Raw genomic sequence first — 17156 nt, forward strand, 5'->3', positions numbered from 1 at the left:
TCTGGCAGTGGCTGATGGCCACAAGAAGATGACAGATGATGAACTTGGGTGCGACACCCGCTTAGCTGTCAATTTCCTGGTGTCATTTTGCTCAAGAATTGGCAAAATGTCCGGGCTTTATACATCAAGAGCCCCATGGGTAAGCCCCAGAGTCTGTACTAAAGCATAAGCAGCTTAATAAACCCTAGTGCTCCCATTATAAATAAGTAAAGAGAGAAAGAAAGAAAAAAGAAAAGAAAAGAAAAGAAAAGAAAAGAAAAGAAAAGAAAAGAAAAGAAAAGAAAAGAGAAAACTCACTCCTTTAGATCATCCAACAATTTTGCAAGCACTCGGTACTGGAATTAAATCCCTCTCTGCTAAGTATCTGGAGTGGCTTCTGTAGTCTACGAATGAATCCTGCCAGGTACAGAAGAGATGGATACTTGGGACCCCATGTGGACCAAGGGGAGTCAGATAACAGAATCTCATTCTAACATTTGATAAGTAGAGGTTAACTTTCCGGGCAGCCATCTTGCCTTCACAAAAGAGCTTGTCTGAGGAAAGCACCAACATGAGAAGGCCGAGCCAAGAGAGAAGCCTGATCTTGACACCATTTGGGTCGCTGAATCGAGCAATGTCTTGCGCCAAACCTGACCTTGGGCTTTCCTGTTACACGAGCCAATGAGTTCCTCCTTCTATCTGAGACAGTTGGAGTTGAGCTAGTCCATCATTTGACAAAAACATAACTTATCAGGCATAATGATGACCACAGGAGAGAAATTAACAGGGAAGCAGTGGTCAGATGCCTATAGATCACATGTTCTCAACCATAGGTCTGCATCAGAATCACCTGGAATCACGTTACAAGGTACAAGTGGACAGGTCTGGGCCTGGACCTTGCAGCTCATGTGAGGGACACTTAGTGAGCAACTGGAAAATTCTCCCAGATGCACTGGTTCCAACACGTACCACGGGCAGAGCAAGGCAGCAGCCATTTCTTGAAAATACCTGAATATTTAAATCTCAGTTTTAAGCACTAATATTATTTTTTAACCTAATTCTGATTTTCTCCTTTTAGGGTTAAAAAAAAAACCTTTGCATTGAATCACCCAGTATTATAACCACCAGATGAGAATACCATCGAGTGAAATATTTCAGCCCAGCTTGTGTAAGCTGAAGCAGCTGGGCCATTTTTTAAAAATATAATAAATAAGTGAATACATAATCAATCCCTCGAGTGCCAGCTCTCTGTTCTGTGTGCTCTCAGAGCTGTGATTTTTCATCTTTATTCTATGCCCCCAAAAAGAAAAGCAACATAGGGGAAAATGTTGACAGACTGTTCTCTGTGACGTCAACCAACAGAAAAAGCTAAATTGTTGATGCTCGTTCCAGAAGGCATTTCTACCGTGGGTTTTGGTGGGTGCAGATTTAGAATAACCCTTCCTTTTCTGGAATAAATATTAACTATTTAATACCAAAAAGCCACCTGAGAAGAGAAGTCAAACGTTTTGATGTCCGCAATGTGTACGAAACACAACAGTAGCAGAAATAAGCCCATGAAGTGGAGTGAATGAGCACAGAGTTAAATATTGATCAAGCATTTCTCAAGTGCCTGGCCAGGTCCTCTGTAGCCAAAGATGAACTAGATGTACTCCATTGGTTCAAGAAATTTACAGTCTACAGAGAAACAGACTTATTTAAAAAAAAAAAAAAAAAACAAGCATAATCATTTGATGGATGATTTTTATCTTTAGAATCAAGCAAAAATTATTCAAAGACAAATCTGAAGAATCAGTGGAGTGATCAGACCAGCTGACTCTGAGGTGTGACTCGTAGGATGGCTCCGAAGTCAGTTCCCAAAGACGATTCCTGCAAACATGGTGCGCATCGTAGAATGTGCACGTAACCTCCTGAGGTGCTACTTTGAAGGAGTAAATTCATTCCACATTTAAGGCCCAGTTTGTTTCCTTTTTGGTTTTGTTTTCAGGAACATATATAGGCAAGAAAGATCCCATGATTCCATGCCTGGTTGAAAGAGTTCTGTAACCCGAATTTCCTCAAGCCCTCCCTGGATGTGAATACTTATTAGGCCACAGAGGCATTGACATTCAGCCATCCCGGCCCATTGCCTGTGCCCTGGCACCCCCCTGTGAGGCTCCTGCTGGGTGTGGATGGAGGCGTCTCTGTGTGAAAGAACACTCTCTGCTCCCAGGCCCTCCTGTCTGGCCCCTCACTGTTGACTGCTGCCTGTGAAGCCATCCTGGCCATTTTGGCCAAGATCTCAGGGAGCAGTGCCTTCCTCCTTGAGCCCCTGGATGCACTGCAGACATGGGGAGAGAGACCTTCACCTCAACCTTGTGCTGTTATTTTGTCCTCAGGACCTGGGTATCAGAAGCCCCCATTGCAAGCAGGTCATCGACCTGCTGTAGCTTCTTTCCAGCCCCAGCCCCTTCTCTCCAGGGCAGGGCCCCAGAGAGCGTGCCTCCAGCTCCGCCCTCTCCCCACCGGCTCTGACCTGAAGTCCATAGCACCTCCTCGTTTATGCACACTGACCCCTGAGTAGCTGGCTACTAGCTCGGAACCACCAGACGTAACGCTCCCGCCAGGTTCAGCTACTTCTAAAAGGAAGATCAGGCAAGTCTGTAGAAGTCAGATTCCCTCCTGTCTCTTGGTTTCTGACAGAGCTGACTTGAGGCCAAAGCTTACATCGAGTTAGCAGAATGGGTTCTGGGCAGGAGGCTACCGCTCTCCATTGAGGGGGTAGGGACAGTGTCTGTGAATGACCGCACGGTTGAGACACACCTCGCAGACCCCAGGGGGCAGGATGTCCAACAACTTGCAAAGCCAGCGGAGAGAAAAATGCCACAGATACGGATCACAAGGATTTCTTTTAGGGAGTTACCCCGTGAGGAATGCTCACACTCTCCTTTATAATGGCTGTAATGTTTTAATTCTTTTTTTAAACTCTACCTCGGGGTGCTTGGGTGGCTTGGTCAGTTAAATGTCTGTCTCTTGGTTTGGGCTCACGTCATGATCTCAGGGTTATGGGATCAAACCCTGTGTTCGGCTCTGCACTGAGCATGGAGTCTGCTTGAGATTCTTTCCTCTTCCTTGTCCCGCCCCCTTGCTCCTCCCTCCACTCACTTTATTTCTCAAACAAATACATAAAAATTGTTAAAGTTTCTACCTCGTAAAGTTATGGGGAGAATGAAACAGGGTTCAGATGTGAGGAGCCAAGTCCTCCCAACTCTTCTTCATTGTCCATTCTCCTCCTCCCAGCAACTTCCTAGAACTGTACATTTTATTTGAGTAGTTAAAATAATATATTTATGTCAAACACGCATGACTGTATTACAGATTAAGATACATAAATTCACATGACTTTTTAAAAAATATTTTATTTTTAAGTAGTCCCTACACCCAGCGTAGGGCTTGAACTCACAACCCTGAGATCAAGAGTCTCATGCTCCACCAACGGCCAGCCAGGCACCCCTAATCCACATGAATTTTTAAGATAAAACAAGGAACCACTCTTTGGGGTCTGCCGCGGAAACAAGATGATGAAGGGGACGTCATCGTTCGGAAAGTGTCGCAATAAGATGCACACGTTGTGCCGCCGCTGTGGCTCTAAGGCCTACCACCTTCAGAAGTCCACCTGCGGCAAGTGTGGCTACCCTGCCAAGCGGAAGAGAAAGTATAACTGGAGTGCCAAGGCTAAAAGACGGAATAGCACCGGGACCAGTCGAATGAGGCACCTAAAAATTGTATACCGCAGATTCAGGCATGGATTCCGTGAAGGAACGACACCTAAGCCCAAGAGGGCAGCTGTTGCAGCATCCAGTTCATCTTAAGGATTTCAACGATTAGTCAAAATAAACGTTCTGGTTTTAAAAAGTAAAAAAAAAAAAAAAAAAAAAAGATAAAACAAGGAACCTAAAGGAATTTCAGCTGTGCTGCTCTGAGGCATTTATTCATTCTTATTGGGGACAAATTCGTGGAAACGTTTGAGAAGTTCTGGTGTGGACCCCCAGGAGGCCTCGAAAACTCATTGAGAACTGACAGCTCATGTGTTGGGAAAACCAGTGTGAAGGAGGCACGGTGAGGAGGGACTGAAGGTTAGGTTCTTGAGCTCAGCCCCTGGGTAGTAATCCTCCACGCTGCCTCTGAATCTCAAGGCTCCTACATGCAGGGGCATCCGTAAGCATTTCTCTTCTGGTTCACAGCCAGACCTACACTATCACAGGACACCAAGCCTCAAAGCGGGGAGAGCCCTCCACTGCAGAGGCTGAATTCAAGCCTACACCTGCTGACTCTCCCCTGCCCCACGCCTTCTGAAAGCTGTCCCCATGCTTCCCACCTTCTGGCCTTCCCCATCTCCAATAGGGCAGGCTCCCAGAGTCCCTGAGGCCAGGCCCACCTACAGGAGGCCATGATGCCTTTGCCACCTGACTGTTCCAGGAAACTGCCACTGGACTCTCTTGACCTTCGACTAAACCTGTTTTCTGGCAGGAACAGTCTCACCCATTCCACACCTGACTTCAGGATAGAATGACTCCAAGATTTTCCTAGAGGGACACTTTTCAGGAAGTTGAGCTGCTCGAACGTCCCAGGGAAAGGAACAAGCAGTTCACAGCCATGGTGCTTCCAGGGGTCCCCACCCCCTGGACGTCATACCTGTGGTTTCTCCCACCAGCCCTCTGCCTGCAGTCCAGGAGGGAGCACCACAGATGTGGGGGTGTTGCAGGCTTCTCCTTATTGCTGAGGCAGGAGGAGGACAAGGACGCTCTCCCCGCTGGCGTGTGCAGCCCATGAACAGGAAATGGCTCTGACTTTTCTTCTTCTCAGCCTTTGCTTTCTATTTCTAGTCTTTAGTCTGCATCTCGGAGTCACACAAAACATTTTAGAGCAAACAGTGAGGAACAAGTGTGCTTGGGAGAGGAATGTCCTGAATTCTATAAGCCAGTTTCCCTGTAAGGCAACAACATGGCTTTCAGGTTCCCAGGTGGACTCGGATCTGTCCACATTTGTCCCTTTCCGCACTCTTTCCTCTAGAGCCGGAGCCTGCTAGGTGTGGAACTCCATGGATGCAAGAGGTCGAAGAGGGTCTGCAGGGGTCCCTGGGACCATACTTTTGGGAGGCCTCAGCTGCGGCCACACCTGATAGGCACCCAACCGATTTTTATTTACTAATCATTGATTATGTGCTAGACACTGTGGTAGGGCCTTGGGAAGGAGTGTGGGGCAAAGTGGACAAAATCTCTACCCTCTTTCAGCTTAAAATCCAACAGGGAAGAGAGGTGTTGTGCAAAATTTCCAGTTACACTGACTTGTGAGAGAGAAGGGCGAGATACCGTGGATGCAAGTAAAGGTGATGCCACTCACTGGGGACAAGAGACAGAGTAAGGAACGTTCTCCCCAAGAAGGTGACATGAAGATAAGACCTAAAGGAGCTGCTTCTGTGCAAATGAGAGAGGAGGATGGAGTATAGACGGTGGGTCCAAGCCTGGGGAGCCACCTGCTTGGAGAGCCCTGAGGTGAGAGGAGAGGGAGGGGAGGGAGCAGAGGGGTGGCCACAGGGGCGCCAAGGCCTGACCCCAAGGCCCGACCCCGACCCCGGGTGGAGGTGATTTGGGGGTGGGGGCTGAGGCAGAGATGGCAGACAGGGCAGGAGGAACCGCTGGGAGACAGAGCGAAGGGAACTGGGGAGCCCTTCTCTGCTTTATGGATGACCCCAGGCTCCCCTCAAGGGCCCCATCCACTGGCTTTCAATCAACTTGAGAAGGAAGAGAAGCCACTTGGGCCAGGAGAAGGCCTGGAATTCCGAGGGTAATGTGTGGGGAAGGAGCACCCCTGCAGGCCGCGCACCCTCCCCTGCTACCTGCTCCTGCCTCCCAGGAAGGCGACAGCGGGTTTGCATAATTTCTGGGATGAACGTTCCTCCAAGGGATGGGCGCCGTCTTTCGGAGGCAATCCACAGTAGCAGGAGCCGGGCACAACTTTCCCAAAGGTGACCCTTGAACTTGTGTCTGTAGCTTTAGGGCGCCGTCACTCAAAGCAGGAAGGCCTGACATTAGGGAGAACCGTCTATCTGGACTGAAAATGGTAAGGGTAGGACAGTGTGTCCCCTCCCGAAAGACGTCTCCTACCGCCGCCTCTGGTCTCCTTCACTGACTGCTTGCTGCACCCCAGACGATGGTGGTGACTGTGGGGTGCAGGGATCCCTCCCTTTAGCTCAGTCCCCACTCCACCACTGTCAAGAGGAGGATTCCCTGAGCCTGAATCTGCTAAGATTCTCTTGGTTGTGGATGCTCTTGGTTGTAAATAATCAAAAAAAGAATCAGAACATTTATGGTATCACTTAACGAGGAGTCCAGAGAGAGGGTGGACTTTAGGCTTGTTTGATCCAGCAGGTCAGGACGCTTCTCAGGGACTTGGGTCCTTGTCATCTCTCTGTTCTGCTGTTTGGCATGTTGGCTTCTTCCTGGCGCTGGTTTCCTCTAGGATGCAGCGTGGATGCTGGGCATTTAGGGCCACCTGCTGCCTTCCAGCAGGAGAAAAGTGCTTCCGGCGGCCCTCTTGGAGTCAGGAGGACCCAGTGGAGCGTCCCCGCAAAGCTCTCCTTCATCCCTCGTCCCCCTCGAAGCACTCCTAGTGAGAGGGATGACAGGTCATTTCAGGCTTGCCCTGATCTACAGAGACTAATGAGGGTGGGAGGCGGGGAAGGGGTCACCTGGCCCTGAGTCCCAGGGGCGCTGTGGAAGCAGACACCTGGATGGCACCGAAGGTTCTTTTAAGAAAGAGCCAGGGAGCAAGAGATGTTGGGACAGCAGCTTCTAAGGTCTAAAAAATCCTTTTAGCATGCACATTTTCCAACATAAAAAGTAGACCAAACAGTGCAGCCGACGCCTGTGTACACATTGCTAAGTCGCCACGGATCCACTCGGGGCCTTTCTCGTCTGTTTTCCAACCCGCTTTCCTGTTCCAATTCATTAGGAAGCAAACCTCGGACACGGTGACATTTCATCCCCTATTATTCCAGCGCGTATCTTTAAAAGACAAGAATACGTTCATTCTGTTTTGTTTTTAGTTTTAGTTGCAATATAGTTGGAATGTAATATTAAATTAGCTTCAGGTGTATACAAGTCATGCAACAATTGCACACACGTTGCAAAACGCTCACAATACGTGCATTACAATATTACTGACTATATTCCCTGTGTTGTACTTTTTTTCCCTGTGGTTTCTTTATTTTGTGACAGGAACTTTGTACCTCTCAATCCGCTTCACCCATCTCCCCAGCGCCTTCCCTCGGGCAACCACCAGTCTCTTTTCTGTATTTATGAGTCTGTTTCTGGGCCTTGTCATTGTTACTGTTTGTTCGTTTGTTTGTTTTGTTTTTTTGAATCCACATGTATGTGAAATCATACGGGATTTGTTTTCCTCAGTCAGCTTATTTCACTTAGCCTAATTCCTCTAGGTCCATCCATGCTGAGGGGTACGTTTATTATTATTTTTATTATTTTTATTTTTTTTAGGAGGGCACGTTTAAAAACCAAACCATATCCTCATTTTTCTCCTTGAAAAATAATGAACAGTCATTCCTTAACCTCATCAAATTAGCGAGTCAGTGTTTAAATTTGTAATTGTCTTACAGGTGAGGAAAATTCTTTTTGTAGTTCATTCAAAGGTAAATTCCTAGAGATCAGCCAACCTTCCGAACTTAGAAGATAAGGAGAGTGAGGTGTGGGGGCAAGGATGGGACCTGCCCCATGGCCCTCAGGTTTTCTTTAATTGATGGATGACTCCACCCTGCTTCACTTCGTAATGCGCGTGAGGCAGGCGATTGCGTACTGGGAGACCCACAGTTCATTCATTCATTGAACAAATATTGGTTGAGCATCAGCTATGTGCGAGGCACATACCGGGGCCAGCGCATCACCAGCACTTGGATCTGTCATAGGAGGAAGCGAACTTTGCCTGACTCCCGGGGCTCGTCCAGGACTCAGGCAAGTCTCCCCATCCACATGGCAGTGCCTGAAATCTCCAGGAGGGACCCTCTTCTGGGTTCGGGTGTTCTCTCAGGAGGCTCTTCTGAATATTCACCATATTATTTTAGTGGACGGTTGTTCTTTTGAGCTGCCCACATGGAACACTCTTCCTAATTTGGGAAAATCCTAAAATAGGAAAAAGGGCTCTCCTTTCCACTTTTTACTACAAAAACTGAATTCACGGATGGTCTTTCCCCACCTTCAGAAAGTTGGAGAGACACAGGACCTTGTGCTCCAACCACATGCTGCAGCCCAGGACCGGAGGCCCAGGCCAGGCGGGGATTATCCACCGTGAGTGCAGCCAAGTCTGGTCCAAGGGAGCAGCACCACACATCCAGGGCCACCAGGGGGATGGCCAAGAAGACATTTCCAAGAGTCACCTCTGCTTAGCCACGCTTCCCACAGCAGCCAGGCCCTGCCTTCTGCCCATGCGCTGCCTCCCTCTGCAGTAAGCGACTTCTACTTGAGTGCCTAGAGCCACTTCCTGCTCTGGGCAAGCAAGACCTCTGAGAGGGTCAGTTGATAATAATAATCCACTAACATGTTAGGCCTTCTACGACATTGTTCTGATTGCCTTATCAAATTAAATATCTGCCAACCATTCGGAAACAAAATAGTACACAAGATAGGGGCATTTGGAGAGACGCCGCGGGGGGACACAAGAGGTTCAGAACCCACCATGAGGACTTGGGGGTCCGGTGTGTTGGCCCAGGATGCGGAGTAGCTGGGAGCTGTGGGGGAAACACCACCTCCTTTCTAAATCTGAGGGGTGACCTGAAGAATAGACCAGCGTTCCACAAAGATCTGTGCTTCATACAGCGTGTGCCTGGAAGGAGGTGATACGTGGAGGATCTGCTCCTCTTACCCCAGCTCATTCATTCTCAGCCGGAACTACGGCCACGTGCTCTCAGGGCAGAGATGGACAGGGTGGTACTGGGGAGTCCAGGTGGCTGCGGGGAGGGCTGTCTTCCTGTGCAGAGAGAACTGGGAGGACCTGGGGCCGGGGCAAGTGGTATCTAGCCAAGCCCTGGGCTCAGCTCCCACCCGAAGCAGCTCTGCTCCCCCGGGCACTTGTCAGCCCCTAGCTGGGGTGCCCATCCATCTGGTCTTGGGCCCCCAGCTCAGGGTGCCATGACCCTGGGCCTCTCTTGTGTGTCCTCCACCCTTTATTTATTTTTATTTTTATTTTTATTTTTTTTGTCCTCCACCTTTTAAACCAAGATGAAGCGAGATAAGGGCAGCCGGGGCCAGGATCGAGTCCTGCGTCGGGCTCCCCGCATGGAGCCTGCTTCTCCCTCTGCCTGTGTCTCGGCCTCTCTCTCTCTCTCTCTGTGTCTCTCATGAATAAATGGATAAAATCTTTAAAAAAAAGAGAGAGAGAGAGAGAGAGAGATTAGCAGCTCACTGGACAGAGTACCCACCGCCCTTCTAGCTTCGTGCAGGAAATTGCTTAATGAACTCCAGAATGATCGCTTGCAAAGATGAGATTTCTTACAGTGCGTCTGTGGTTTCCTGTCCTTCAGAATGTTCCTTCTGCCCTCTCTTCCTAGGCCTCCCACGGCCTGCGTGTCTTTTGGGGCTCAGAAGCCCCCTCCTCCCCTCCACCTCCTCTCTCCTTATTCTTGCTTTACTTTCTCTCCTCTTCACTCTGCTCTGCAAGACTTATTTTCTTCCTTTTTTTTTTTTTTTTTTTTTTTGACTTATTTCTTCCTGACCCATGCCCTGGTGTTCGTGACGGCTTTCTGAAAATATTTCCACTTGCAAGGCCGTTCTGTGGCCACACCCGCCTCTCTCCTGTCGGATTCCCAGCTCTGAGGGCACATCTATCTTTGGACCTACTTCTCCTCAATTCATTGCTGTCATGGTTGAACTGTGTCTCCTTAAGAAAGATGTATTGAAGTCCTAATTCCCAGTAGCTCAAAATGTTATTTAGAAGTAGAGTCATTGCAGGGGCACGTGGGTGGCTCAGTAGGTTAAGCATCTGCCTTCAGCTCAGATCATGATCTTGGGGTCCTGGGGTCGAGCCCCGAGTAGGGCTCCCTGCTCAGTGGGGAGTCTGCTTCTCCTTCTGCCCCTCCCTCTGCTTATGTTCTCTTTCATGCTCTCTCTCTCTCTCCTAAATAAATAAATAAACAAAATCTTTTTTAAAAAGGGAGTAGAGTCATTGCAGGTGTGACTGGTTAAGATGACGTTGTACTGAAGTAGGACGGGCCTTACGAGGGGCCGATACAGCGTACCTGGTGTCCTGCTAAGAAGGCAACCTAAAGATGCAGAAACACAGAAAGCACTATGTGGCAACAAAGGCAGAGATGTGGGCCAGGCAGCTGCACAGATGGGCGGCAGCCACCAGAAGCCAGGAGGGGGCCAGGAAGGATTCCTCTACGCGTTTGTGGGGAGGGAGCACCAGCCGGCAGCACCTCACTTCGCAGCTCCTCGCTTCCAGAACCGTAGGGCAATAGGTTCCTGTTGCTCTGAGCTGGCCGGTGTGCGCACCCGGTTTTAGAGCTCCACATGAAGACCCCCGGGAAGACCCCAGAAGCCCCTGTGCTTTCCCAGGCCCCCAGTCCCCATCTGGAAATGTCCTCCTTGGGCTGGTAAGGGTGGTGTTTCCATGAGCCAAAGAGCCACCCGACGTTTGAACTGCTGCCACCGAATCTAAGGAGGTCGGTTGGCCCCCGCTGCCCAGATCCGTTTTCCCTCCCTTACTTCAGGTGCCTTTTGGGGAGCCCCATGCGGGCAGGTCCCTTTTGTTCAGCGACACAGACAGACCCTCCACACGCCTCGGGTGAGTCAGGAACCGAGGCCTCTGCCCCTCTCCTCTGCCCACATGGAGGGGCTGAAGCTCCTCGGAGCTGGAGGGAGGCCGCGGGCCTAGACTGGGAGGCCAGCGGGCACGCAGCAGGAATAAAGAGCATTTCTCATTTCTCTGAGGAATTCGAGTCCGAGACCCGGCAAAGGCAGGGCTGGCCTTGGTTTTCTACCTTGTGGTCTCAAGTTCTCTGCTGCTGGAGGGCTTCCCAAGTGCGGACTCCCGAGGGGTCTCGCCAGCCAGATAGGGCCCCCCCAGGAGGTGGCCGTGGGGCACCCCAGCGCCGGGTCCCCCACGGCCACCTCCGGGCCGCACCCAGACGGCCTGTTGGTTCCAGGAGGGGACAGGGATGCCCAAGGCCAGAGGAGCCCTCGGTGGCCAAAGAGCCGCTCAAGCTCCGGCTGGGCTGGGACACAGGCCGCAGTCCCTGAGGCCGGACCTTCCCATACAGGACACCGCCACACGCGGCTGGCAGGGCCAGGGGGCTCCAGGGTTGATGAGCCAAAGCCGGGAGCCCCGAGAAGGGGAAAGCCTGCCTGGTGAGGGAGCTAAGGCCTGTGCGCAGCCATGCAGCCGCGGCTCCGGGCGGAACCTGGTGCCTGGGAGGGCTGCTGGCGCTCAGGGACCGGGGGTGCCCGGCTTGGTGGCGGGAGGGGCGGCCGGTGGGCGTCAGGGCTCAGAACACCCTTGCTGGGCGCCAGGCCTGGAGGAAGGAGAGGCGCAGGGGGCAGGCACGGGGACAGTGTGGGCACAGCCGAGGGACCAGTGGGCTTTCCCAGCCATGACACCTGCCGCCAGGCGGGTGCTCCCCGCGATGACACCTGCGGGCCGGGCGCCCTGCCTGTCGCCCCAGAGCAGAAGAGCAGGGGAAACGTGCTGCTGCCTTACATGTCCCCCTCGGAAGACCCCGCGGCCGCCCTGGCCCCTCCTGCCCCTCACTGCCACCTCAGGGCCTCCGCCGAGCCCTCCTGGGTACCTGTGGGCCCCAGAGGCAGCCGACCCGGACCCGGCGCAGGGGCTCCCCGTGCACCTGCTGCGCCCTGGCCCTAGAGGAGGGGGGGTCTTATACAGTGTGATTCTTTTTTAAAATATTTATTTATTTATTTATTTGAGGGGAGGGAGAGGGGGAGGGGGGAGAGAGAGAAGGAAATCAGGGTTTCCCCGCTGGTGGCCCTGGCGCCGACCCGCTGGCGAGCGTTCAGCCTCCGCCCTGGGCCTCTTGACGGCAGCTCAGCTGGGACTAGTGGCTTTCATGTCCTGAGTGACCCCCGGGTCACGCAAGGGGCCGCGTGCGAGATGCTCTCCCAGGCCTTGGGCAGCCACTGGCCACTTGGTTGCCCCGGTCAACGCCCTGCTCTGTGCCCCCTCTCCGGGGACCGTGACCCTCCGAAGTCCTCTGCAGTCTGTGTCCCGTGTGATGTAATTAGGGGCAGAGGGAGGGGGGGCGGCAGTGAGGAGGGGGCTGTGTGCGCAGAACTGACCCATGAAAGGGAATAGTCTGGCCTTGCGCATCTTGCCAAGTCTGGGAAGCCCCATGTCTGGCCCTCTCCACGTGCCACGGGCTCACGATTCCAGACAAGGAGCTCCTGTGAAAGTGACCCAGGCCATCGGCCCACCTTAGTGGCAGACGAGCCTTGGAGAGTGGGCTGGGGGCTGTGGAGCGAGGCCGGCAGGGCCACCCCGTGTCAGCTCCAGAGGCACCGAGGACCTGTCCTCGCCTCTACTCCTCTACTCTACTCAAGGTTTCCGTGGAAACTCACAGCAGCAGCAGGCAAGTGGGTGCCGAGCCCAGCTTCCATCCTCCTAGGCAGCGGCCTCCACACCGGGGCTCAGGCACACCTGAGGGGCTACGTTCAAGGGACCAGAGGCCCAAGAGTGGTCTGAAGAGGTTTCATTGCCAGAGTCTCAACTTAAATCTGCCTCACAGAAGTTCCCACGTCCCCTCACCCATGATCATCTCACCAAGGAGCTTTGCTCTGGGGTATAAAGATCTCCTTGAACCAAAGAAAGGGAAGATTGATACATGGCTTTCTGGAGAGCCTCTTTAATGATTCATCAAGGCATCTTCGCCTCTTAGGGCTTCCTGTCTTTCCCTGTCTGGCGTGTATTTCCGTTAAGGGTGAAGCATGGCCCACATGGAGGTACTCTAAATTTAGAACAACTAAAGCAGATAGGTTAGTGGTGCTAAATTTTTTAAGCAATTTCTCTCAGATTCAGTGTGCATTTATTCAGTAATTAAACCTATCTTATCAAACCATCTCATGAAATATTTATCCTAATTATAGTTTGTTCTCATCTTATAAAATGTTGAATCTTTTGTGACTCCAAACGAAAATAAACTTTTAAACTAAGGGTAAAGTGCTTAGATGTCAACTTTCATTTTTGCAGTGGGGTTATGAATTTTCTTAAAATTGTTTTAGGAGGTACGCGTGTGAAAGTGTTTGGAGACCACCGACCCAAGGAATCTCATGCTCCCTATCCCCCTCCCACTTGTGTAAGCTCCTCCCACTTTCTTCAGCTGTATTATCCAGTAGGCAGCCACTAGCCACATGCGGTTAGGACTTAAAATGTGGCTAATATAAGTAAGGAATTAAATTTTAATTTAGTTTGATTTTAACTTCAATAGTCACATGTGGCTAGTGGCTACCATATTGAACAACGCAGACATAGACTATTTCCATCACAGAAAGTTCTATCAAACAGCATTGGTCCAGAATGTCCTAGAAACAGACAGACCTTTGGAGGCAGGTGTGGCTCTAGACAAAGCTGTGACATGGGGAACAGTATTTAATTTTTTGAAAAGGTTTTTCAAGCACATGACACAAAATTCAAAAGATTTTATAGGAAAAAGTTAGTTTCTTTCCCATTTCCTTCCCTAGTCAACCAGTTTCTCCCCTTAGCAATTCCCTATTCCCTCCAAAGACACATTCTATTCAAATACGAGTACAAGTGTATATGTCTCTGTGGCAGTTTTAAAGCATAGCCATTCTTTGCCATTCTTCCCATTGAGAGATGAGGTTTATGTCCCTTTCTTTTCACTCTGGGTGAACCTTTGACTACATCAACTGATACAATATGGCGAAACAACGTGACTTCCCAACCAAGGTCCTGAAAGGCCATATAGCTTCCCCCCTATTTGCCAGAACACTCACTCTTGAAGTGTTGAGCTATGATGCTAGAAGTCCAGCTATCTATGACCACCATACTGGAGAGACCACGCGTAAGCCCACATGTTGGCATTCCCAGCCTTGCATACTTTAGCCTGAACAACCAAGGCGCCAGACTCAAGAGTGAAGAAGCCATCTTGATTGGTTACCTATGATTCATGAGAGGGCTTTTATAACTTGATTGGAAAGTTGGTACAAAAACTTGGTAACAGATACTTTAAAAACTAAGGAATAAAAAAATGAGGTGGTTAGTAACCCCAAGAAAAACAAAGTCGACCCGTATAAGAATAACATCTTCTAATGGTTCAGCTGTGAGTACTTAAGTGACAGTAATGCAAATACTGAACATTGACTTAGCTAAAAATGGTGACATAACTACATTGGGAGCATGGAAGGAGGGGGAAATGTGTACAAGGGGGGTGCAGGAAAGCAATCGAAAGTGTCTAAAATTGAAGATGCTAAAAATAGCTATATTATTTAGAAGTACAGATATAAATCACAGAAGAAACAGATGGAGATGCTAAAGCATGTGTGTACACCAGTGGAAATGATCCAATAGAGGGGGAGGCACTGCTGAGGGTGACTGCATGAATGAGGGGAGGCCACTCTGAGCACCGGTGGACTGGTGGCCCTTCAATGGGAACAGACATACCCGACTAGAGGGGAGGAGAAGAGGTCAACAAGTGTACTTGTGTCAATTTCAGGGAAAATGAGGAAATGAGGGCGTTCACATGTGACAGCTTCTCTTTTCTCAATGAAATATGGGTAGGGTTCATCAGCTGAGAGTAAGAAACAGGAAGGGATGTAGGAGTTTTGAAGATAAAAAAAGGTATGAAAAAGCTGCCATACAAAATATGAATGCTGGCTTACCAGAAAAACACAATAATACTGCCTGGCAGCTTGGAGTACTCCTTTGAGGTCTGTGATCACGAACTTAGAGTGAAAAGAGTCTGCTTCCAGGGCAGACATGGTTTTCCATGGCAACACTAAATTATTTGAGCGCAAGTATGGAGCAATAGTTGGTTGGATCCATTTGGTGCTTTGTAAGGTTCTATATTAGAAGTCGAGGCGATGGTGCAGATGAGTTTTAGATGGGAGTGTTTACGATGATAGACCTTATGCTGGGAAAGAAGATTGAACACAAGAGGTGGCCGATGGGGGGTACAAAGTGTTGGAGCCAGTAGAAAGGAGATTTCGAGATAGCTGAAGGATTGTTGCAGGGGACGTTTGAAAGAGAGGGAGCTGGGGAAGACCATGGGCATGTGGCTTGCAGAGGATTGAAAGCTTCCGGCTGTGACAAGGTTCAGGCTCTACCCCTGAGGTGGGATGGAGGAAGAAAGGCCGTTAGAGATGAAAAGGTCAAGGAAACCGAGCAGCCTGGGTGCTGGAATGGGCATCAGTGTGCTTAGCCTCCCTGAGGTTGACAAAAGGGAGCTGTGTGGAGAGGAAGGTGAGAAGCAGGGCCTGTAGCACTCAGTGGACGAGGACACGTGACCCAGTGGCAGCACCAGGCAAGGGGACCTGCTAATACACTGGGGCTATGTAAGAGGGAATATGGTCTGGAAACAACATGGGAGAACCAGCAGCCACCAACTCTGCCTCCTGGCCCGGAAGGTTGTGCCCTCCAAGATCAAACAGCCTCTGCCAGAAAGGACTGTGGGAATCCAGTGTCCTTGGGAGTGGCCTGGCTCTACTCAAGGCAAGGATGGCAGGGAAGACAGCCATGGGCTGAGGATGTGAAAGAATTGTACAGATCACAGAAAGAGGGGGTGAGGGAGGTTCCAGGAGACACAGAGGAAATGTTGGGAAGGACATGGAGGGGAAGGGGTAGAAAGTGGGTCAAATCAGGTGATGATAGGGCAGCCTGGGTGGCTCAGCGGTTTAGCGCTGCCTTCGGCCCAGGGCGTGATCATGGAGACCCAGAATCGAGTCCCATGTCGGGCTCCCTGCATGGAGCCTGCTTCTCGCTCTGCCTGTGTCTCTGCCTCTCTCTCTGTGTGTGTGTGTGTGTGTGTGTGTGTGTGTGTGTCTATGAATAAATAAATAAAATTTTAAAAAAAGAAAGAAATCAGGTGATGCTAATATTGTAGACCTGAGGGGCGCCTGGGTGGCTCCGTCAGTTAAGCAGCTACCTTCAGCTCGGGTCATGATCTCAGGGTCCTGGGATCGAGCCCTGATTCTGGCTCCCTGCTCCATGGGGAGCCTGCTTCTCCCTGTCCCTGGCTTGTGCTCTCTCTCTCTCTCAAATAAATTAATAAATAAAGTATTTTAAAAATGTATACCTGAAACCAATATTACACTGTATGTTAACTGACTGGAATTTAAATAAAAACTAAAAACTAAAAAAAAAAATAAATAAATAAAAATACAAACCCTAAGTCCAGTGGTGAGCAAAGCAGTAAAAGGATGCAAGTGCAGATGGTGATGGACGACAGGCAAGGGCTGCTCCTCTCCTGGTGGTGACAGGGGACAATGACGGTGAGATTTCTTTTTTTTTTTTTTTAAAGATTTTATTTATTATTCATGATAGACATAGAGAGAGAGAGGCCGAGACACAGGCAGAGGGAGAAGCAGGCTTCATGCCAGGAGCCTGATATGGGACTCGATTTCGGGTCTCCAGGATCACGCCCTGGACCAAAGGCAGGTGCCAAACCGCTGAGCCACCCAGGGATCCCCACAGTGAGATTTCATCCTTCCCTTGCCGAGACTCCGCCAGGGACATTCCATCATACTTAGAATATAACTGAGTTCCTTACAAGACCCCACAAGGCTGCACATCGGTGGTTCTCAAACTGTGCTCCCTGGACCTGCCCCTCTGACCTCTGCGTTTCCTAAGCTTTAGCCACACTGGCCTGTCTTCTTTCCGTCCCGAGCTCCTGCTCTCCTGGTGACCTTTGCTCTAGCTGTGCCCAAACCCTCATGAGACACCCCACCCCGTCCAGTGCACGTCTCCTTCAGACAGGCCCTTCCTGACGCTGCATCTCACCCCCCGGCTCCTGCTCCGCTTCTAAGCCATGATGTTTATTTCTTCAAGCATTTACTGCTTCCTGAAATCTTTCATTTTAAACTTGCCTCTATCTGTCTCCCCCTTAGAATGTAAACTGCATGAGAACTGGGAACTTTTCTGCTTTCTTTCTTTCTTTTTTTTTTTTT

The 17156-nt window shown here is 50.2% G+C and overlaps 1 pseudogene; it reads left to right on the forward strand.

The window, feature by feature from the left end:
- Positions 1 to 3517: 3517 nt before the first annotated feature.
- LOC112926849 (large ribosomal subunit protein eL37 pseudogene) lies at positions 3518 to 3873 on the forward strand (annotated as a pseudogene).
- The last annotated feature ends 13283 nt before the right edge of the window (positions 3874 to 17156 follow it).

Source organism: Vulpes vulpes, chromosome 5 (genome assembly GCF_048418805.1).
Source record: "Vulpes vulpes isolate BD-2025 chromosome 5, VulVul3, whole genome shotgun sequence".
In the NCBI taxonomy this organism is placed as follows: Eukaryota; Metazoa; Chordata; class Mammalia; order Carnivora; family Canidae; genus Vulpes; species Vulpes vulpes.